General features: G+C 46.0%; 4 non-coding genes and 1 pseudogene across 4 annotated transcripts; all 5 read right to left on the bottom strand.

Moving 5' to 3' along the window:
* Positions 1–1,363: 1,363 nt before the first annotated feature.
* LOC130298982 (U2 spliceosomal RNA) lies at positions 1,364–1,554 on the bottom strand. Its single transcript, XR_008850190.1, has one exon. It is a non-coding gene; the product is annotated as a U2 spliceosomal RNA (small nuclear RNA).
* Positions 1,555–3,652: 2,098 nt separating this feature from the next.
* Positions 3,653–3,838, bottom strand: LOC130298990 (U2 spliceosomal RNA). The gene has a single exon (XR_008850199.1). It is a non-coding gene; the product is annotated as a U2 spliceosomal RNA (small nuclear RNA).
* A 5,389-nt stretch (positions 3,839–9,227) lies between these two features.
* On the bottom strand, positions 9,228–9,445 carry LOC130298998 (U2 spliceosomal RNA; annotated as a pseudogene).
* A 2,102-nt stretch (positions 9,446–11,547) lies between these two features.
* Positions 11,548–11,738, bottom strand: LOC130298983 (U2 spliceosomal RNA). Its single transcript, XR_008850191.1, has one exon. It is a non-coding gene; the product is annotated as a U2 spliceosomal RNA (small nuclear RNA).
* A 2,094-nt stretch (positions 11,739–13,832) lies between these two features.
* Positions 13,833–14,023, bottom strand: LOC130298984 (U2 spliceosomal RNA). Its single transcript, XR_008850193.1, has one exon. It is a non-coding gene; the product is annotated as a U2 spliceosomal RNA (small nuclear RNA).
* Between the last annotated feature and the right edge of the window lie 660 nt (positions 14,024–14,683).

Below are 14,683 nucleotides of genomic sequence, written 5' to 3' on the forward strand. Positions count from 1 at the left end.
TTACACCTAGTGATGTCAGTGGTATTGAGTGACATCACAGCACAGTGCTAAGGCTCCTGGGCCTGGACACAGCAGCGGCTGCAATATCTCAACGGAGAATACGTTTATATCTATGTGTGTGTGTGCGCATATATATATATATATATATATATATATATATATATATATATATATATATATATATTTCTCCGCCGAAATCACTTTTAAACCCATTTCCACCTTTTTTTCCCTTCTCTTCCTCTTACTTTTTTTTCACGTTTTTTTACGTTTTTCTCCTTTTCGCCTCTTTTCTGGGCGTATTATTCTTCTTTTTCTTCTTTTTTTTCGTCTAATGCATACCCCATCAGTGCAGCAATGCTTATTCAATACCGCCAGCAGATGGAGACACTGGGGGATAATTTTCTAAGGATTTATACTGATTTTTCCTGTCTGAATTTGTCGCACAGAAAGTTGCAGGCCAAATATGTGTGACATTTCTGCGACTTTAGCTTCTAGAGCATTTTTACAACATTATACATAGGTGCTGAATACATAAAAAGCGACTGTTCAGCGACAGACAAGTCGCATCGGCTGAAAGTAGGCCAGAATGTCAGTCCATGTTGGAGCAGGTTTAGATACAGTCTAAAGCATAGATCTCAAAGTCTGTGCACAGAATTTAGCAAGGGCCTCGCACCTTCTGATGCATCAGGTAGGTGCACAATAGCATAGCCTAACCCTCTGTACTTTGGTCTATATTGATGCGGGACATAGACAGCCAGCTGATGACCAATCCATTAGTGCAATGGATGGCTGGAAGCATTTGTCTTTGCCTTTGCAATACCACAGAAGCAATGCATGGTCAATGTACAGCAATGACACACCTGTGTGAACAGCCAGGAGACCCCCCCCCCCCCCCCCCCCATGTTATGTTACATAGTTACATAGTTAGTACGGTCGAAAAAAGACATATGTCCATCACGTTCAACCAGGGAATTAAGGGGTAGGGGTGTGGCGCGATATTGGGGAAGGGATGAGATTTTATATTTCTTCATAAGCATTAATCTTATTTTGTCAATTAGGAACATTCAGCACCCACCCGCTATCAAGGCAGCTGCCTATCATGTCATGCCCTACCTGCACAGGTGTGCTGGCTACTCAAATGATCCAATTAAGGAGGCCATTTAGTCAGCAGCAGCAGAAGTCCTGTGCCTGGACGCTCCAACAGGGGCCAGACACAAGCAGAAGCAGAAGCAGCAGAAGCAGCAGCAGCACCACCTTTTGTTTTTTGGCTGCAGCAGCAGCAAGGCCCACAGGGCTGGCTAGCTGGCTAGCCAGCAAGCAGGTAGCAATGAAAGTAGGAATCTTTCTTTTTAACCCTGTAAGGGGGTGGTGCACTGTACCCGAAGATACTGCCATATCGGGTCAATGCATAGGGCGACGGAAGCAAGCTTCGAAATCGGCCCCCGTTCTCAAAAATCCATTTAATATATGGTCCCCAGATAGGGGACGTATCAGATATTAAACTGATAAGAACAGATACTACACTTGATCTTAGCCAAAAGGCCGAGAAGCGATAACCGTGAAAGGGGCGGGCCCAACAAGGTCCCCTTCATGGGCACTATCACTGCTTGCTGTCAGGGAGGCTGCCAGACAATTTTCCATGCACACTCTGGGCTGGGGGGCAGTCAACCACCAGTACACACAGCAGAACCTAAACCCATACCATTATTGCTAAGCAGCAAGACAGGGGCCCATTGCACTCCCACGGGGCCTTTTTAAATGCAATCCATAACCCGGATTTGCCAGGAACCCTTCTTACTCCTCCTACTTGCATGTGACACTGGGCTTAGGATCTGCATAGGAAACACACACACAAGCACACACCTACCTTTGTTGCCTGCAGATGCCTCCTTGGCTGTCCCCAAACGGTATCAAACCAACACCCACGGGAAGCTGTAAGCATAGAGGACATGCCTGCACCCCATTGGACTTACCTGTGTGGGTTAAATCCGGGTTATTTGACAACCTATGGCGGTGATGGTTCTGCTCAGGCAGAGCAGTGCTGATGCTCCTCATAAAGCTGTCGCTGCTGTGAAGGTTCTAGGTGACATCACAAATCCCTTTGGTTACATACACAACAAAGCTGGGTTGTTGTTGTTTACACTCTGCAAGGCCTGTGGAAGTGAGTGACATCATAGCACTGTAGTTCTGAGGGTTCAAGATGGATGCAACAATCTCCTGTTGCTTCTATGAAGGCCGTAATAGACGACATCACCAAACAGCTCCATAGTCACATACACAGCAAAGGAGAGATGTTGTTTACACCTAGTGATGTCAGTGGTATTGAGTGACATCACAGCACAGTGCTAAGGCTCCTGGGCCTGGACACAGCAGCGGCTGCAATATCTCAACGGAGAATACGTTTATATCTATGTGTGTGTGTGCGCATATATATATATATATATATATATATATATATATATATATATATATATTTCTCCGCCGAAATCACTTTTAAACCCATTTCCACCTTTTTTTCCCTTCTCTTCCTCTTACTTTTTTTTCACGTTTTTTTACGTTTTTCTCCTTTTCGCCTCTTTTCTGGGCGTATTATTCTTCTTTTTCTTCTTTTTTTTCGTCTAATGCATACCCCATCAGTGCAGCAATGCTTATTCAATACCGCCAGCAGATGGAGACACTGGGGGATAATTTTCTAAGGATTTATACTGATTTTTCCTGTCTGAATTTGTCGCACAGAAAGTTGCAGGCCAAATATGTGTGACATTTCTGCGACTTTAGCTTCTAGAGCATTTTTACAACATTATACATAGGTGCTGAATACATAAAAAGCGACTGTTCAGCGACAGACAAGTCGCATCGGCTGAAAGTAGGCCAGAATGTCAGTCCATGTTGGAGCAGGTTTAGATACAGTCTAAAGCATAGATCTCAAAGTCTGTGCACAGAATTTAGCAAGGGCCTCGCACCTTCTGATGCATCAGGTAGGTGCACAATAGCATAGCCTAACCCTCTGTACTTTGGTCTATATTGATGCGGGACATAGACAGCCAGCTGATGACCAATCCATTAGTGCAATGGATGGCTGGAAGCATTTGTCTTTGCCTTTGCAATACCACAGAAGCAATGCATGGTCAATGTACAGCAATGACACACCTGTGTGAACAGCCAGGAGACCCCCCCCCCCCCCCCCCCATGTTATGTTACATAGTTACATAGTTAGTACGGTCGAAAAAAGACATATGTCCATCACGTTCAACCAGGGAATTAAGGGGTAGGGGTGTGGCGCGATATTGGGGAAGGGATGAGATTTTATATTTCTTCATAAGCATTAATCTTATTTTGTCAATTAGGAACATTCAGCACCCACCCGCTATCAAGGCAGCTGCCTATCATGTCATGCCCTACCTGCACAGGTGTGCTGGCTACTCAAATGATCCAATTAAGGAGGCCATTTAGTCAGCAGCAGCAGAAGTCCTGTGCCTGGACGCTCCAACAGGGGCCAGACACAAGCAGAAGCAGAAGCAGCAGAAGCAGCAGCAGCACCACCTTTTGTTTTTTGGCTGCAGCAGCAGCAAGGCCCACAGGGCTGGCTAGCTGGCTAGCCAGCAAGCAGGTAGCAATGAAAGTAGGAATCTTTCTTTTTAACCCTGTAAGGGGGTGGTGCACTGTACCCGAAGATACTGCCATATCGGGTCAATGCATAGGGCGACGGAAGCAAGCTTCGAAATCGGCCCCCGTTCTCAAAAATCCATTTAATATATGGTCCCCAGATAGGGGACGTATCAGATATTAAACTGATAAGAACAGATAAGGTTTCAACAAAATTTTATTGAATAAATAAGAAACCATACAAAATTTAAAATGCAAAATAATAAAAGGTTCACAAAAGTTTTAAAATACAAATAATAAAACCAGTAATAAAAGGAGAAAAAATAAAAATGGCAGGATAAAACATTATACAAATATCATAAAAACTGATTATACTGTTATTTCGTTCCATAGAGGCAGACACCACATGGATGCTGCCTCGCTGGCCCCCAACTGTTTCTTGTCTCTTAGGTAATAGATGTACATCTCACTCAGGGCCAGCTTTATACAGTTTTTAACATCAATAAAATCATGTTTAAAAAGTAAGATGTTCCTAACTTTCCAGATGGCATTTTTAAAACAATTAATAATCATCCAGCAGATCATCTGCTGTTTAAAATTGGGGCAGTTAAAAAGACCGTAAAAGACACATTCGTGATTAAAATCTTTTAGGCCGCAGGCCCACTTCAAAAGTGGGCCTACCTTCCTCCAAAGCTCCCGTGCAAAAGGGCAGTTCCAAAATATGTGCAGCACCGTTTCGTCCACTCCGCAGCCATCTCTCGGGCACTTGGCTCTCGCCACCAGTCCTCGCCTGTGCTGGAACTCACGAGTAGGGAGGCACTGGTGGACGATTGCCCAGGCAAGATCCCTGTGTACATTCGCCAGAAACTTCCCGTACACGTTCCGCCATACCTTTTTGGATCTTGCCTGTGTGAAATTGGACACTGCCAGGGTAACCTCACTCCGCCTGAGGACCTTTGATACCTTTCTCTGGTCCCCCAGTATGTCAGGCTCCAAATCTTGGAGACCTAGGAGCCTGACTGTCTTTTCCAACACCACATAATGTTTTGGGGGACACAGAAGCACCGGAGCGTTCAGAGGGATGCGCAACCATCTTTTAAAAACCATGCCCGCAGCGTACCTTAAAAAGCAGCTAAAAATGCCATCGGATTTAATAATTTTAAAACAGAAACAGAAATACTTTATGTAAAAGAAAGTAAAAAGGTTAGGAACATCTTTCCCGCCATTATCTTTACTTTTGTACATAAAATCACGCTTTAATTTCTCCATTTTTGAACCCCATAAAAAGGTAAAAACAATTCTAGTTACTTTTTTAATGTATAAAATAGATGGAGGAAATACCATGGCAATGTATAGCATAATAGGGAGTAAAACCATCTTTATTATTAAAATCTTCCCCTCCATGGTAAGGTTTCTAAGATTCCACATTAAAATCTTCTTCTCCATCTTAGCTATAGCTGAATCCCAGTTAGGGCTCCCATCATTGACCTGGTTAAAAACAATACCTAAAACTTTAATTTGATCCTGTTGCATTGTGACTCCTGGGGTGATGGATGAATCCCAGGAGCCAATATAAAAACAGTCACATTTATCTGTGTTTAGCTTAAAACCAGAGACCTCGCAGAAATAGCTGGTGTTCCTCAATGCCCCCCTCATGGATGGAGAGTCCGGGCACAGTATGGTGACATCATCCATGTACCCCAACACCTTTAGATGGGTCCCTCCTCCACCAGGTATCGGTACGCCTCTTACTACCCAGTCTTTTCTGAGGAGGGCCATCAGTGGTTCGATTGCGCAAATAAAAAGGAGTGGGGACAGGGGGCAGCCCTGTTTGACACCTGATAAAAGAGGAACACCGCTGGTTAAAAAGCCATTAACAGAGACTTGACTAAAACAGGATCGGTATAAAAGCATGATTCGGCTTAAAATCGTTTCAGGCACTGCCATCTTTTTAAGAACTAAAAACAGGTATTCATGGGAGACCCTATCAAAGGCTTTTTCAAAGTCTAAGGATAAAATTGCTACAGTTTGATTTCTATCCTTAAAATACCATAAAACATCTCTTAAAATATTTAGGGATTCAGCTATAGACCTTCCAGGTACCCCACAAACCTGATTTGGGTGAATTAATTTATGAATAAAAGGTTTAAAACGAACAGCTAATAACTTGGCTAAAACTTTATAATCGACATTTAAAAGTGTGATGGGGCGCCAATTTTTTAGCATATCCTTTTCACCTTTTTTAAAAAGTAATGATACAATCCCCCTCCTCCAGGAAGGGGGAAGTTCATTAACAATAAAAGTTTCTTTATACAATAAAACCATATCATCCTTTAAAATATCCCAAAAAGCTAAATAAAATTCGATGGGTAAACCATCTTCCCCAGGGGCCTTCCCACTAGAAAAACTTTTAAAAACAAATAAAAGTTCAACTAAGTTAAGATCACGGGATAAAACCTCCTGGTCTAAAACATCTAGCTTAAAATCAAGGGAATTAAGAACATGTTCTAAAAAGGATGGATTAAGATCTTTCTTATTAAAAAGAAGCTGGTAGAAGTTAAAAACTGCATCTAACATGCCTTTTGGAGTGGATTCACCCTCAAGGTTTTGGATGATATCCCTCCTATTCATCACTTTTTTAAAAAAGAAACGGGAACATTTCTCGCCCTCCTCCAGGTGCTGCACATGTGAGTTAAAAATGATTTGTTTCCCTTTCTTTTCTATGGCATGTTTTATTTCAGTTTTAAGGTTTAAAATATCATTTTCTACATCCATACCAGCTTCTTTCAATTTAAAAAGTACATTTAAACGCATGTTAAGAACATAAAACCACTGTTTTTCCATTTTTGCCTTCTTCTTACCTGCTTTGATAAAAAAAAATCTGATTTTAGATTTGGTGCCCTCCCACCAGTGCAGCATAGGCTCGTGGGGTTTTCTTTGTGATTGCCAGCACTGGTAGGTCCGCACAAACTCCTCTTTTATCTCAGGGTCCTCTAGGAGTGTGGTGTTTAATCTCCAGAGGCCCCTTTTTGCTTTTTGCTCCCCCTCTAGCTCCAGGCCCACCAAGAGGAGCTTATGATCAGAGAAGATATTCTGCTCGAGCGTGCATTTCAGGGGTTTAAAAGCTCTAGAGGAAAAAATAAAATCGATTCTGGAGCTCACTCTTCCATTGGACCATGTGGCGCCCGGGTCCTCCGGCAAGAGATCCTTCCAGAAATCTTTCAAATTAAAATCATCAATAAAATTTTTAAGCAGGTAAGAAGTGCGGTCTTTACGATTAATATCCCCACCCTGCCGGTGTTCCCCATCACGTATGCAGTTAAAATCACCTCCCACCAGCAGGGGAGAAGACCCAACACAAAACAGTGGTAAAATTTCAAATAGTTCTGCCCGATCCTGTTTATCAGGAGGGGCATACACATTTAAAACACGAATTAAAAGTCCATTAAAATATAGATGAATTAAAAGAGCTCTGCCAGGCACAATCTCAGTTACTGTATGAATAGAAAAGGACTGGCCTCGGCAGAGCAGCCCAACACCCACAGAACGACAGTCATTTGCACCGGACCATATGGATGGGCCCAGCTTCCAGTCTTCTTTTAAGTCTTTATAGTCCATTTTACTAGGGATTCCACATTCTTGTAGCAGGCAAAGGTCAAAGTCACATGTCTCTAGATAAGAAAATAAAGCAGCCCTGCGATCAGGGCTCTTTAAGGACCTCACATTGAGTGAGGCAATTTTTACAGGGATAGGCATAGTTTATGGAGAGTCAGTGCTTGGAGAATCAAAGTCAATAATAAGCTGCGTACCGTCATCCCCCGCCTGCGGGGTCATCAGCTCCTTGATGTTCTGAGGGTCGGAGCTTGAGATCGATGATGCCCCGACCCTGAGCTCGCTCTCGTCCGAACTACGGCACGCCGCTTTCCTTTGAATGTCTTCCTCTTCTTCTTCTCTTTGTCTTTTAAATGTCACACTGCTGTCCATATCCTCTGTGTTGCTCTCACTCGATGTAATCTCTGGCCCCCGGCTGATGGATCTGCGTCTTCTTTCATCATTTGACGACTGGAACTGCTGCACAGGGGCCTGTGAGGCCTCTTTTCCGGAACCTTTGCCGCTACCTTGGGAAGTTTTCATCGCTTGTTCCCCAGCAAGCGTTGCTGAGGACTGTTGCTCCAACTTCCCCATCGATCGACGATGGCCAGTTTTACCCACCGGGTCCACTGCTGGCGGGGCAGCAAACCCTGGTTTGGCGCCACTTGTCTTCTTGGCCCTGTCCTGTATAGGCGGAGTAACAGGACCGGGCTCAGACCTGGCCACCTGGCTCCCCTTCCGGCGGGCTTTCACCGGGGCCTCTTCGTCCGGAGCAGGGCGACCCTGGGCCAAGCCAGTACCTGGCTTATGCTGCAATTTTGGGTCCACCTTTGCCCCCACCGAGGCCCGTCGGCTGCCACCCGCCACAGGTGAGCCCCCTTCAGAAGTTTCGGCGGGCTCTTGAGCCAGGTAGGAAGTCGATCGACGTCTTTCAATTTCCCGGGCAGTAAACTCGATTACCCGCCCGGGCTTCGTGGAATCCCCATGGCCTCCCCCTAGCACTACCACCGGTGGGCCCCCCGATGGAGCACCAGAGGTCTTGGGCCTGGACCCATCAGTACCTGCCATCTGGGGTTTGGGCATCTTAAAAAAGGACGTCTTTTGTCCTGTCCCCTCTTTGGGTGGGCCCAGCCTTGACCCACCCATCGTAGTTTTTGCTTTATGGGGACAGGAATTAAAATCGTGATTTTCCTCTCCGCAGAGGTTGCACCTTATCGTATGGCTACATCTTGAGGCTATGTGACCTTCTTGGCCACACCTATTGCAGCGAATCACACGCTCCGCGCCGCAGGTCTCCTGGGTGTGGCCAAACCTCAAGCAATTTCGGCAATACATAGGCATTTGAGGATAGAACAGGAAGCCCCGAACTCTCCCGATGGCAAAATTTGGGGGCGGATGGCAAAGACCCCCAATACCACCGGGATCCTTACGGAGCTTGACCCAGAACTTCCTCTTGCCGTTCCAGAACCGCACGGAGTTCAAGATTTTGTTTGCGAATCGCACCTCTTCGCAGTATCGCCGAAGAAAAGTGGCTATATCCTCCGTGGTCACATAAGGGCTGTGCATAGCCACCACCAACGGTATATGTTCCTCACCATAGAGGAACTGGAACGAAAGACCGTCGAGTCGATCGTCCCTCTGGTCCGCACCAGACAAGGTTGCATAGATGTTATCGCAACACGCCGTGGCCGTGAAGGTGACGGTATACAGGCCACGGCTTTCCTGGTCATTTAGACACAGGATGTCCTCCCTATTGAGGCGGAAGTAGTCAAGAAGAATCACCTCCGCAATGAAGCGGAGGTTCTTCAACTGACGATGGCTCTCCGACACCTCTATGCGGATGGTATTTCGCATCGACATTTCCCCAGAGGGGAAAGCCCAGGAGAACGGCATCTTCCACACCCAGGGACTAAGCCCCTTCCCCAATAGCAGCAGGGGCTCGGAATCCCGCTATAAAAGCGGAACCCTTACCCAAGGCAGAGGTCGGGGGTACCCTAGGTGCTTCCGAAGCTACAGGTAACGCTCAACGTACCGAAAATGCCTTCTGAGACACAAGGTCCCAGAGACAGGGGGATCGCAACCCGTTGTCCGTGGACTAAGCCCGCTCCCCAATAGCAGCAAGGGGGTGAAGTCCCTCCATAAGGAGAGACAATCCCCCAAGGCCGAGAAGCGGGGTACCACAGACACCTTCCGACCAGACCAAATGCAGATACTACACTTGATCTTAGCCAAAAGGCCGAGAAGCGATAACCGTGAAAGGGGCGGGCCCAACAAGGTCCCCTTCATGGGCACTATCACTGCTTGCTGTCAGGGAGGCTGCCAGACAATTTTCCATGCACACTCTGGGCTGGGGGGCAGTCAACCACCAGTACACACAGCAGAACCTAAACCCATACCATTATTGCTAAGCAGCAAGACAGGGGCCCATTGCACTCCCACGGGGCCTTTTTAAATGCAATCCATAACCCGGATTTGCCAGGAACCCTTCTTACTCCTCCTACTTGCATGTGACACTGGGCTTAGGATCTGCATAGGAAACACACACACAAGCACACACCTACCTTTGTTGCCTGCAGATGCCTCCTTGGCTGTCCCCAAACGGTATCAAACCAACACCCACGGGAAGCTGTAAGCATAGAGGACATGCCTGCACCCCATTGGACTTACCTGTGTGGGTTAAATCCGGGTTATTTGACAACCTATGGCGGTGATGGTTCTGCTCAGGCAGAGCAGTGCTGATGCTCCTCATAAAGCTGTCGCTGCTGTGAAGGTTCTAGGTGACATCACAAATCCCTTTGGTTACATACACAACAAAGCTGGGTTGTTGTTGTTTACACTCTGCAAGGCCTGTGGAAGTGAGTGACATCATAGCACTGTAGTTCTGAGGGTTCAAGATGGATGCAACAATCTCCTGTTGCTTCTATGAAGGCCGTAATAGACGACATCACCAAACAGCTCCATAGTCACATACACAGCAAAGGAGAGATGTTGTTTACACCTAGTGATGTCAGTGGTATTGAGTGACATCACAGCACAGTGCTAAGGCTCCTGGGCCTGGACACAGCAGCGGCTGCAATATCTCAACGGAGAATACGTTTATATCTATGTGTGTGTGTGCGCATATATATATATATATATATATATATATATATATATATATATATATATATATTCTCCGCCGAAATCACTTTTAAACCCATTTCCACCTTTTTTTCCCTTCTCTTCCTCTTACTTTTTTTTCACGTTTTTTTACGTTTTTCTCCTTTTCGCCTCTTTTCTGGGCGTATTATTCTTCTTTTTCTTCTTTTTTTTCGTCTAATGCATACCCCATCAGTGCAGCAATGCTTATTCAATACCGCCAGCAGATGGAGACACTGGGGGATAATTTTCTAAGGATTTATACTGATTTTTCCTGTCTGAATTTGTCGCACAGAAAGTTGCAGGCCAAATATGTGTGACATTTCTGCGACTTTAGCTTCTAGAGCATTTTTACAACATTATACATAGGTGCTGAATACATAAAAAGCGACTGTTCAGCGACAGACAAGTCGCATCGGCTGAAAGTAGGCCAGAATGTCAGTCCATGTTGGAGCAGGTTTAGATACAGTCTAAAGCATAGATCTCAAAGTCTGTGCACAGAATTTAGCAAGGGCCTCGCACCTTCTGATGCATCAGGTAGGTGCACAATAGCATAGCCTAACCCTCTGTACTTTGGTCTATATTGATGCGGGACATAGACAGCCAGCTGATGACCAATCCATTAGTGCAATGGATGGCTGGAAGCATTTGTCTTTGCCTTTGCAATACCACAGAAGCAATGCATGGTCAATGTACAGCAATGACACACCTGTGTGAACAGCCAGGAGACCCCCCCCCCCCCCCCCCCCATGTTATGTTACATAGTTACATAGTTAGTACGGTCGAAAAAAGACATATGTCCATCACGTTCAACCAGGGAATTAAGGGGTAGGGGTGTGGCGCGATATTGGGGAAGGGATGAGATTTTATATTTCTTCATAAGCATTAATCTTATTTTGTCAATTAGGAACATTCAGCACCCACCCGCTATCAAGGCAGCTGCCTATCATGTCATGCCCTACCTGCACAGGTGTGCTGGCTACTCAAATGATCCAATTAAGGAGGCCATTTAGTCAGCAGCAGCAGAAGTCCTGTGCCTGGACGCTCCAACAGGGGCCAGACACAAGCAGAAGCAGAAGCAGCAGAAGCAGCAGCAGCACCACCTTTTGTTTTTTGGCTGCAGCAGCAGCAAGGCCCACAGGGCTGGCTAGCTGGCTAGCCAGCAAGCAGGTAGCAATGAAAGTAGGAATCTTTCTTTTTAACCCTGTAAGGGGGTGGTGCACTGTACCCGAAGATACTGCCATATCGGGTCAATGCATAGGGCGACGGAAGCAAGCTTCGAAATCGGCCCCCGTTCTCAAAAATCCATTTAATATATGGTCCCCAGATAGGGGACGTATCAGATATTAAACTGATAAGAACAGATACTACACTTGATCTTAGCCAAAAGGCCGAGAAGCGATAACCGTGAAAGGGGCGGGCCCAACAAGGTCCCCTTCATGGGCACTATCACTGCTTGCTGTCAGGGAGGCTGCCAGACAATTTTCCATGCACACTCTGGGCTGGGGGGCAGTCAACCACCAGTACACACAGCAGAACCTAAACCCATACCATTATTGCTAAGCAGCAAGACAGGGGCCCATTGCACTCCCACGGGGCCTTTTTAAATGCAATCCATAACCCGGATTTGCCAGGAACCCTTCTTACTCCTCCTACTTGCATGTGACACTGGGCTTAGGATCTGCATAGGAAACACACACACAAGCACACACCTACCTTTGTTGCCTGCAGATGCCTCCTTGGCTGTCCCCAAACGGTATCAAACCAACACCCACGGGAAGCTGTAAGCATAGAGGACATGCCTGCACCCCATTGGACTTACCTGTGTGGGTTAAATCCGGGTTATTTGACAACCTATGGCGGTGATGGTTCTGCTCAGGCAGAGCAGTGCTGATGCTCCTCATAAAGCTGTCGCTGCTGTGAAGGTTCTAGGTGACATCACAAATCCCTTTGGTTACATACACAACAAAGCTGGGTTGTTGTTGTTTACACTCTGCAAGGCCTGTGGAAGTGAGTGACATCATAGCACTGTAGTTCTGAGGGTTCTAGATGGATGCAACAATCTCCTGTTGCTTCTATGAAGGCCGTAATAGACGACATCACCAAACAGCTCCATAGTCACATACACAGCAAAGGAGAGATGTTGTTTACACCTAGTGATGTCAGTGGTATTGAGTGACATCACAGCACAGTGCTAAGGCTCCTGGGCCTGGACACAGCAGCGGCTGCAATATCTCAACGGAGAATACGTTTATATCTATGTGTGTGTGTGCGCATATATATATATATATATATATATATATATATATATATATATATTCTCCGCCGAAATCACTTTTAAACCCATTTCCACCTTTTTTTCCCTTCTCTTCCTCTTACTTTTTTTTCACGTTTTTTTACGTTTTTCTCCTTTTCGCCTCTTTTCTGGGCGTATTATTCTTCTTTTTCTTCTTTTTTTTCGTCTAATGCATACCCCATCAGTGCAGCAATGCTTATTCAATACCGCCAGCAGATGGAGACACTGGGGGATAATTTTCTAAGGATTTATACTGATTTTTCCTGTCTGAATTTGTCGCACAGAAAGTTGCAGGCCAAATATGTGTGACATTTCTGCGACTTTAGCTTCTAGAGCATTTTTACAACATTATACATAGGTGCTGAATACATAAAAAGCGACTGTTCAGCGACAGACAAGTCGCATCGGCTGAAAGTAGGCCAGAATGTCAGTCCATGTTGGAGCAGGTTTAGATACAGTCTAAAGCATAGATCTCAAAGTCTGTGCACAGAATTTAGCAAGGGCCTCGCACCTTCTGATGCATCAGGTAGGTGCACAATAGCATAGCCTAACCCTCTGTACTTTGGTCTATATTGATGCGGGACATAGACAGCCAGCTGATGACCAATCCATTAGTGCAATGGATGGCTGGAAGCATTTGTCTTTGCCTTTGCAATACCACAGAAGCAATGCATGGTCAATGTACAGCAATGACACACCTGTGTGAACAGCCAGGAGACCCCCCCCCCCCCCCCCCCCATGTTATGTTACATAGTTACATAGTTAGTACGGTCGAAAAAAGACATATGTCCATCACGTTCAACCAGGGAATTAAGGGGTAGGGGTGTGGCGCGATATTGGGGAAGGGATGAGATTTTATATTTCTTCATAAGCATTAATCTTATTTTGTCAATTAGGAACATTCAGCACCCACCCGCTATCAAGGCAGCTGCCTATCATGTCATGCCCTACCTGCACAGGTGTGCTGGCTACTCAAATGATCCAATTAAGGAGGCCATTTAGTCAGCAGCAGCAGAAGTCCTGTGCCTGGACGCTCCAACAGGGGCCAGACACAAGCAGAAGCAGAAGCAGCAGAAGCAGCAGCAGCACCACCTTTTGTTTTTTGGCTGCAGCAGCAGCAAGGCCCACAGGGCTGGCTAGCTGGCTAGCCAGCAAGCAGGTAGCAATGAAAGTAGGAATCTTTCTTTTTAACCCTGTAAGGGGGTGGTGCACTGTACCCGAAGATACTGCCATATCGGGTCAATGCATAGGGCGACGGAAGCAAGCTTCGAAATCGGCCCCCGTTCTCAAAAATCCATTTAATATATGGTCCCCAGATAGGGGACGTATCAGATATTAAACTGATAAGAACAGATACTACACTTGATCTTAGCCAAAAGGCCGAGAAGCGATAACCGTGAAAGGGGCGGGCCCAACAAGGTCCCCTTCATGGGCACTATCACTGCTTGCTGTCAGGGAGGCTGCCAGACAATTTTCCATGCACACTCTGGGCTGGGGGGCAGTCAACCACCAGTACACACAGCAGAACCTAAACCCATACCATTATTGCTAAGCAGCAAGACAGGGGCCCATTGCACTCCCACGGGGCCTTTTTAAATGCAATCCATAACCCGGATTTGCCAGGAACCCTTCTTACTCCTCCTACTTGCATGTGACACTGGGCTTAGGATCTGCATAGGAAACACACACACAAGCACACACCTACCTTTGTTGCCTGCAGATGCCTCCTTGGCTGTCCCCAAACGGTATCAAACCAACACCCACGGGAAGCTGTAAGCATAGAGGACATGCCTGCACCCCATTGGACTTACCTGTGTGGGTTAAATCCGGGTTATTTGACAACCTATGGCGGTGATGGTTCTGCTCAGGCAGAGCAGTGCTGATGCTCCTCATAAAGCTGTCGCTGCTGTGAAGGTTCTAGGTGACATCACAAATCCCTTTGGTTACATACACAACAAAGCTGGGTTGTTGTTGTTTACACTCTGCAAGGCCTGTGGAAGTGAGTGACATCATAGCACTGTAGTTCTGAGGGTTCTAGATGGATGCAACAAT

Source organism: Hyla sarda, unplaced genomic scaffold (genome assembly GCF_029499605.1).
Source record: "Hyla sarda isolate aHylSar1 unplaced genomic scaffold, aHylSar1.hap1 scaffold_1029, whole genome shotgun sequence".
Classification (NCBI taxonomy): Eukaryota; Metazoa; Chordata; class Amphibia; order Anura; family Hylidae; genus Hyla; species Hyla sarda.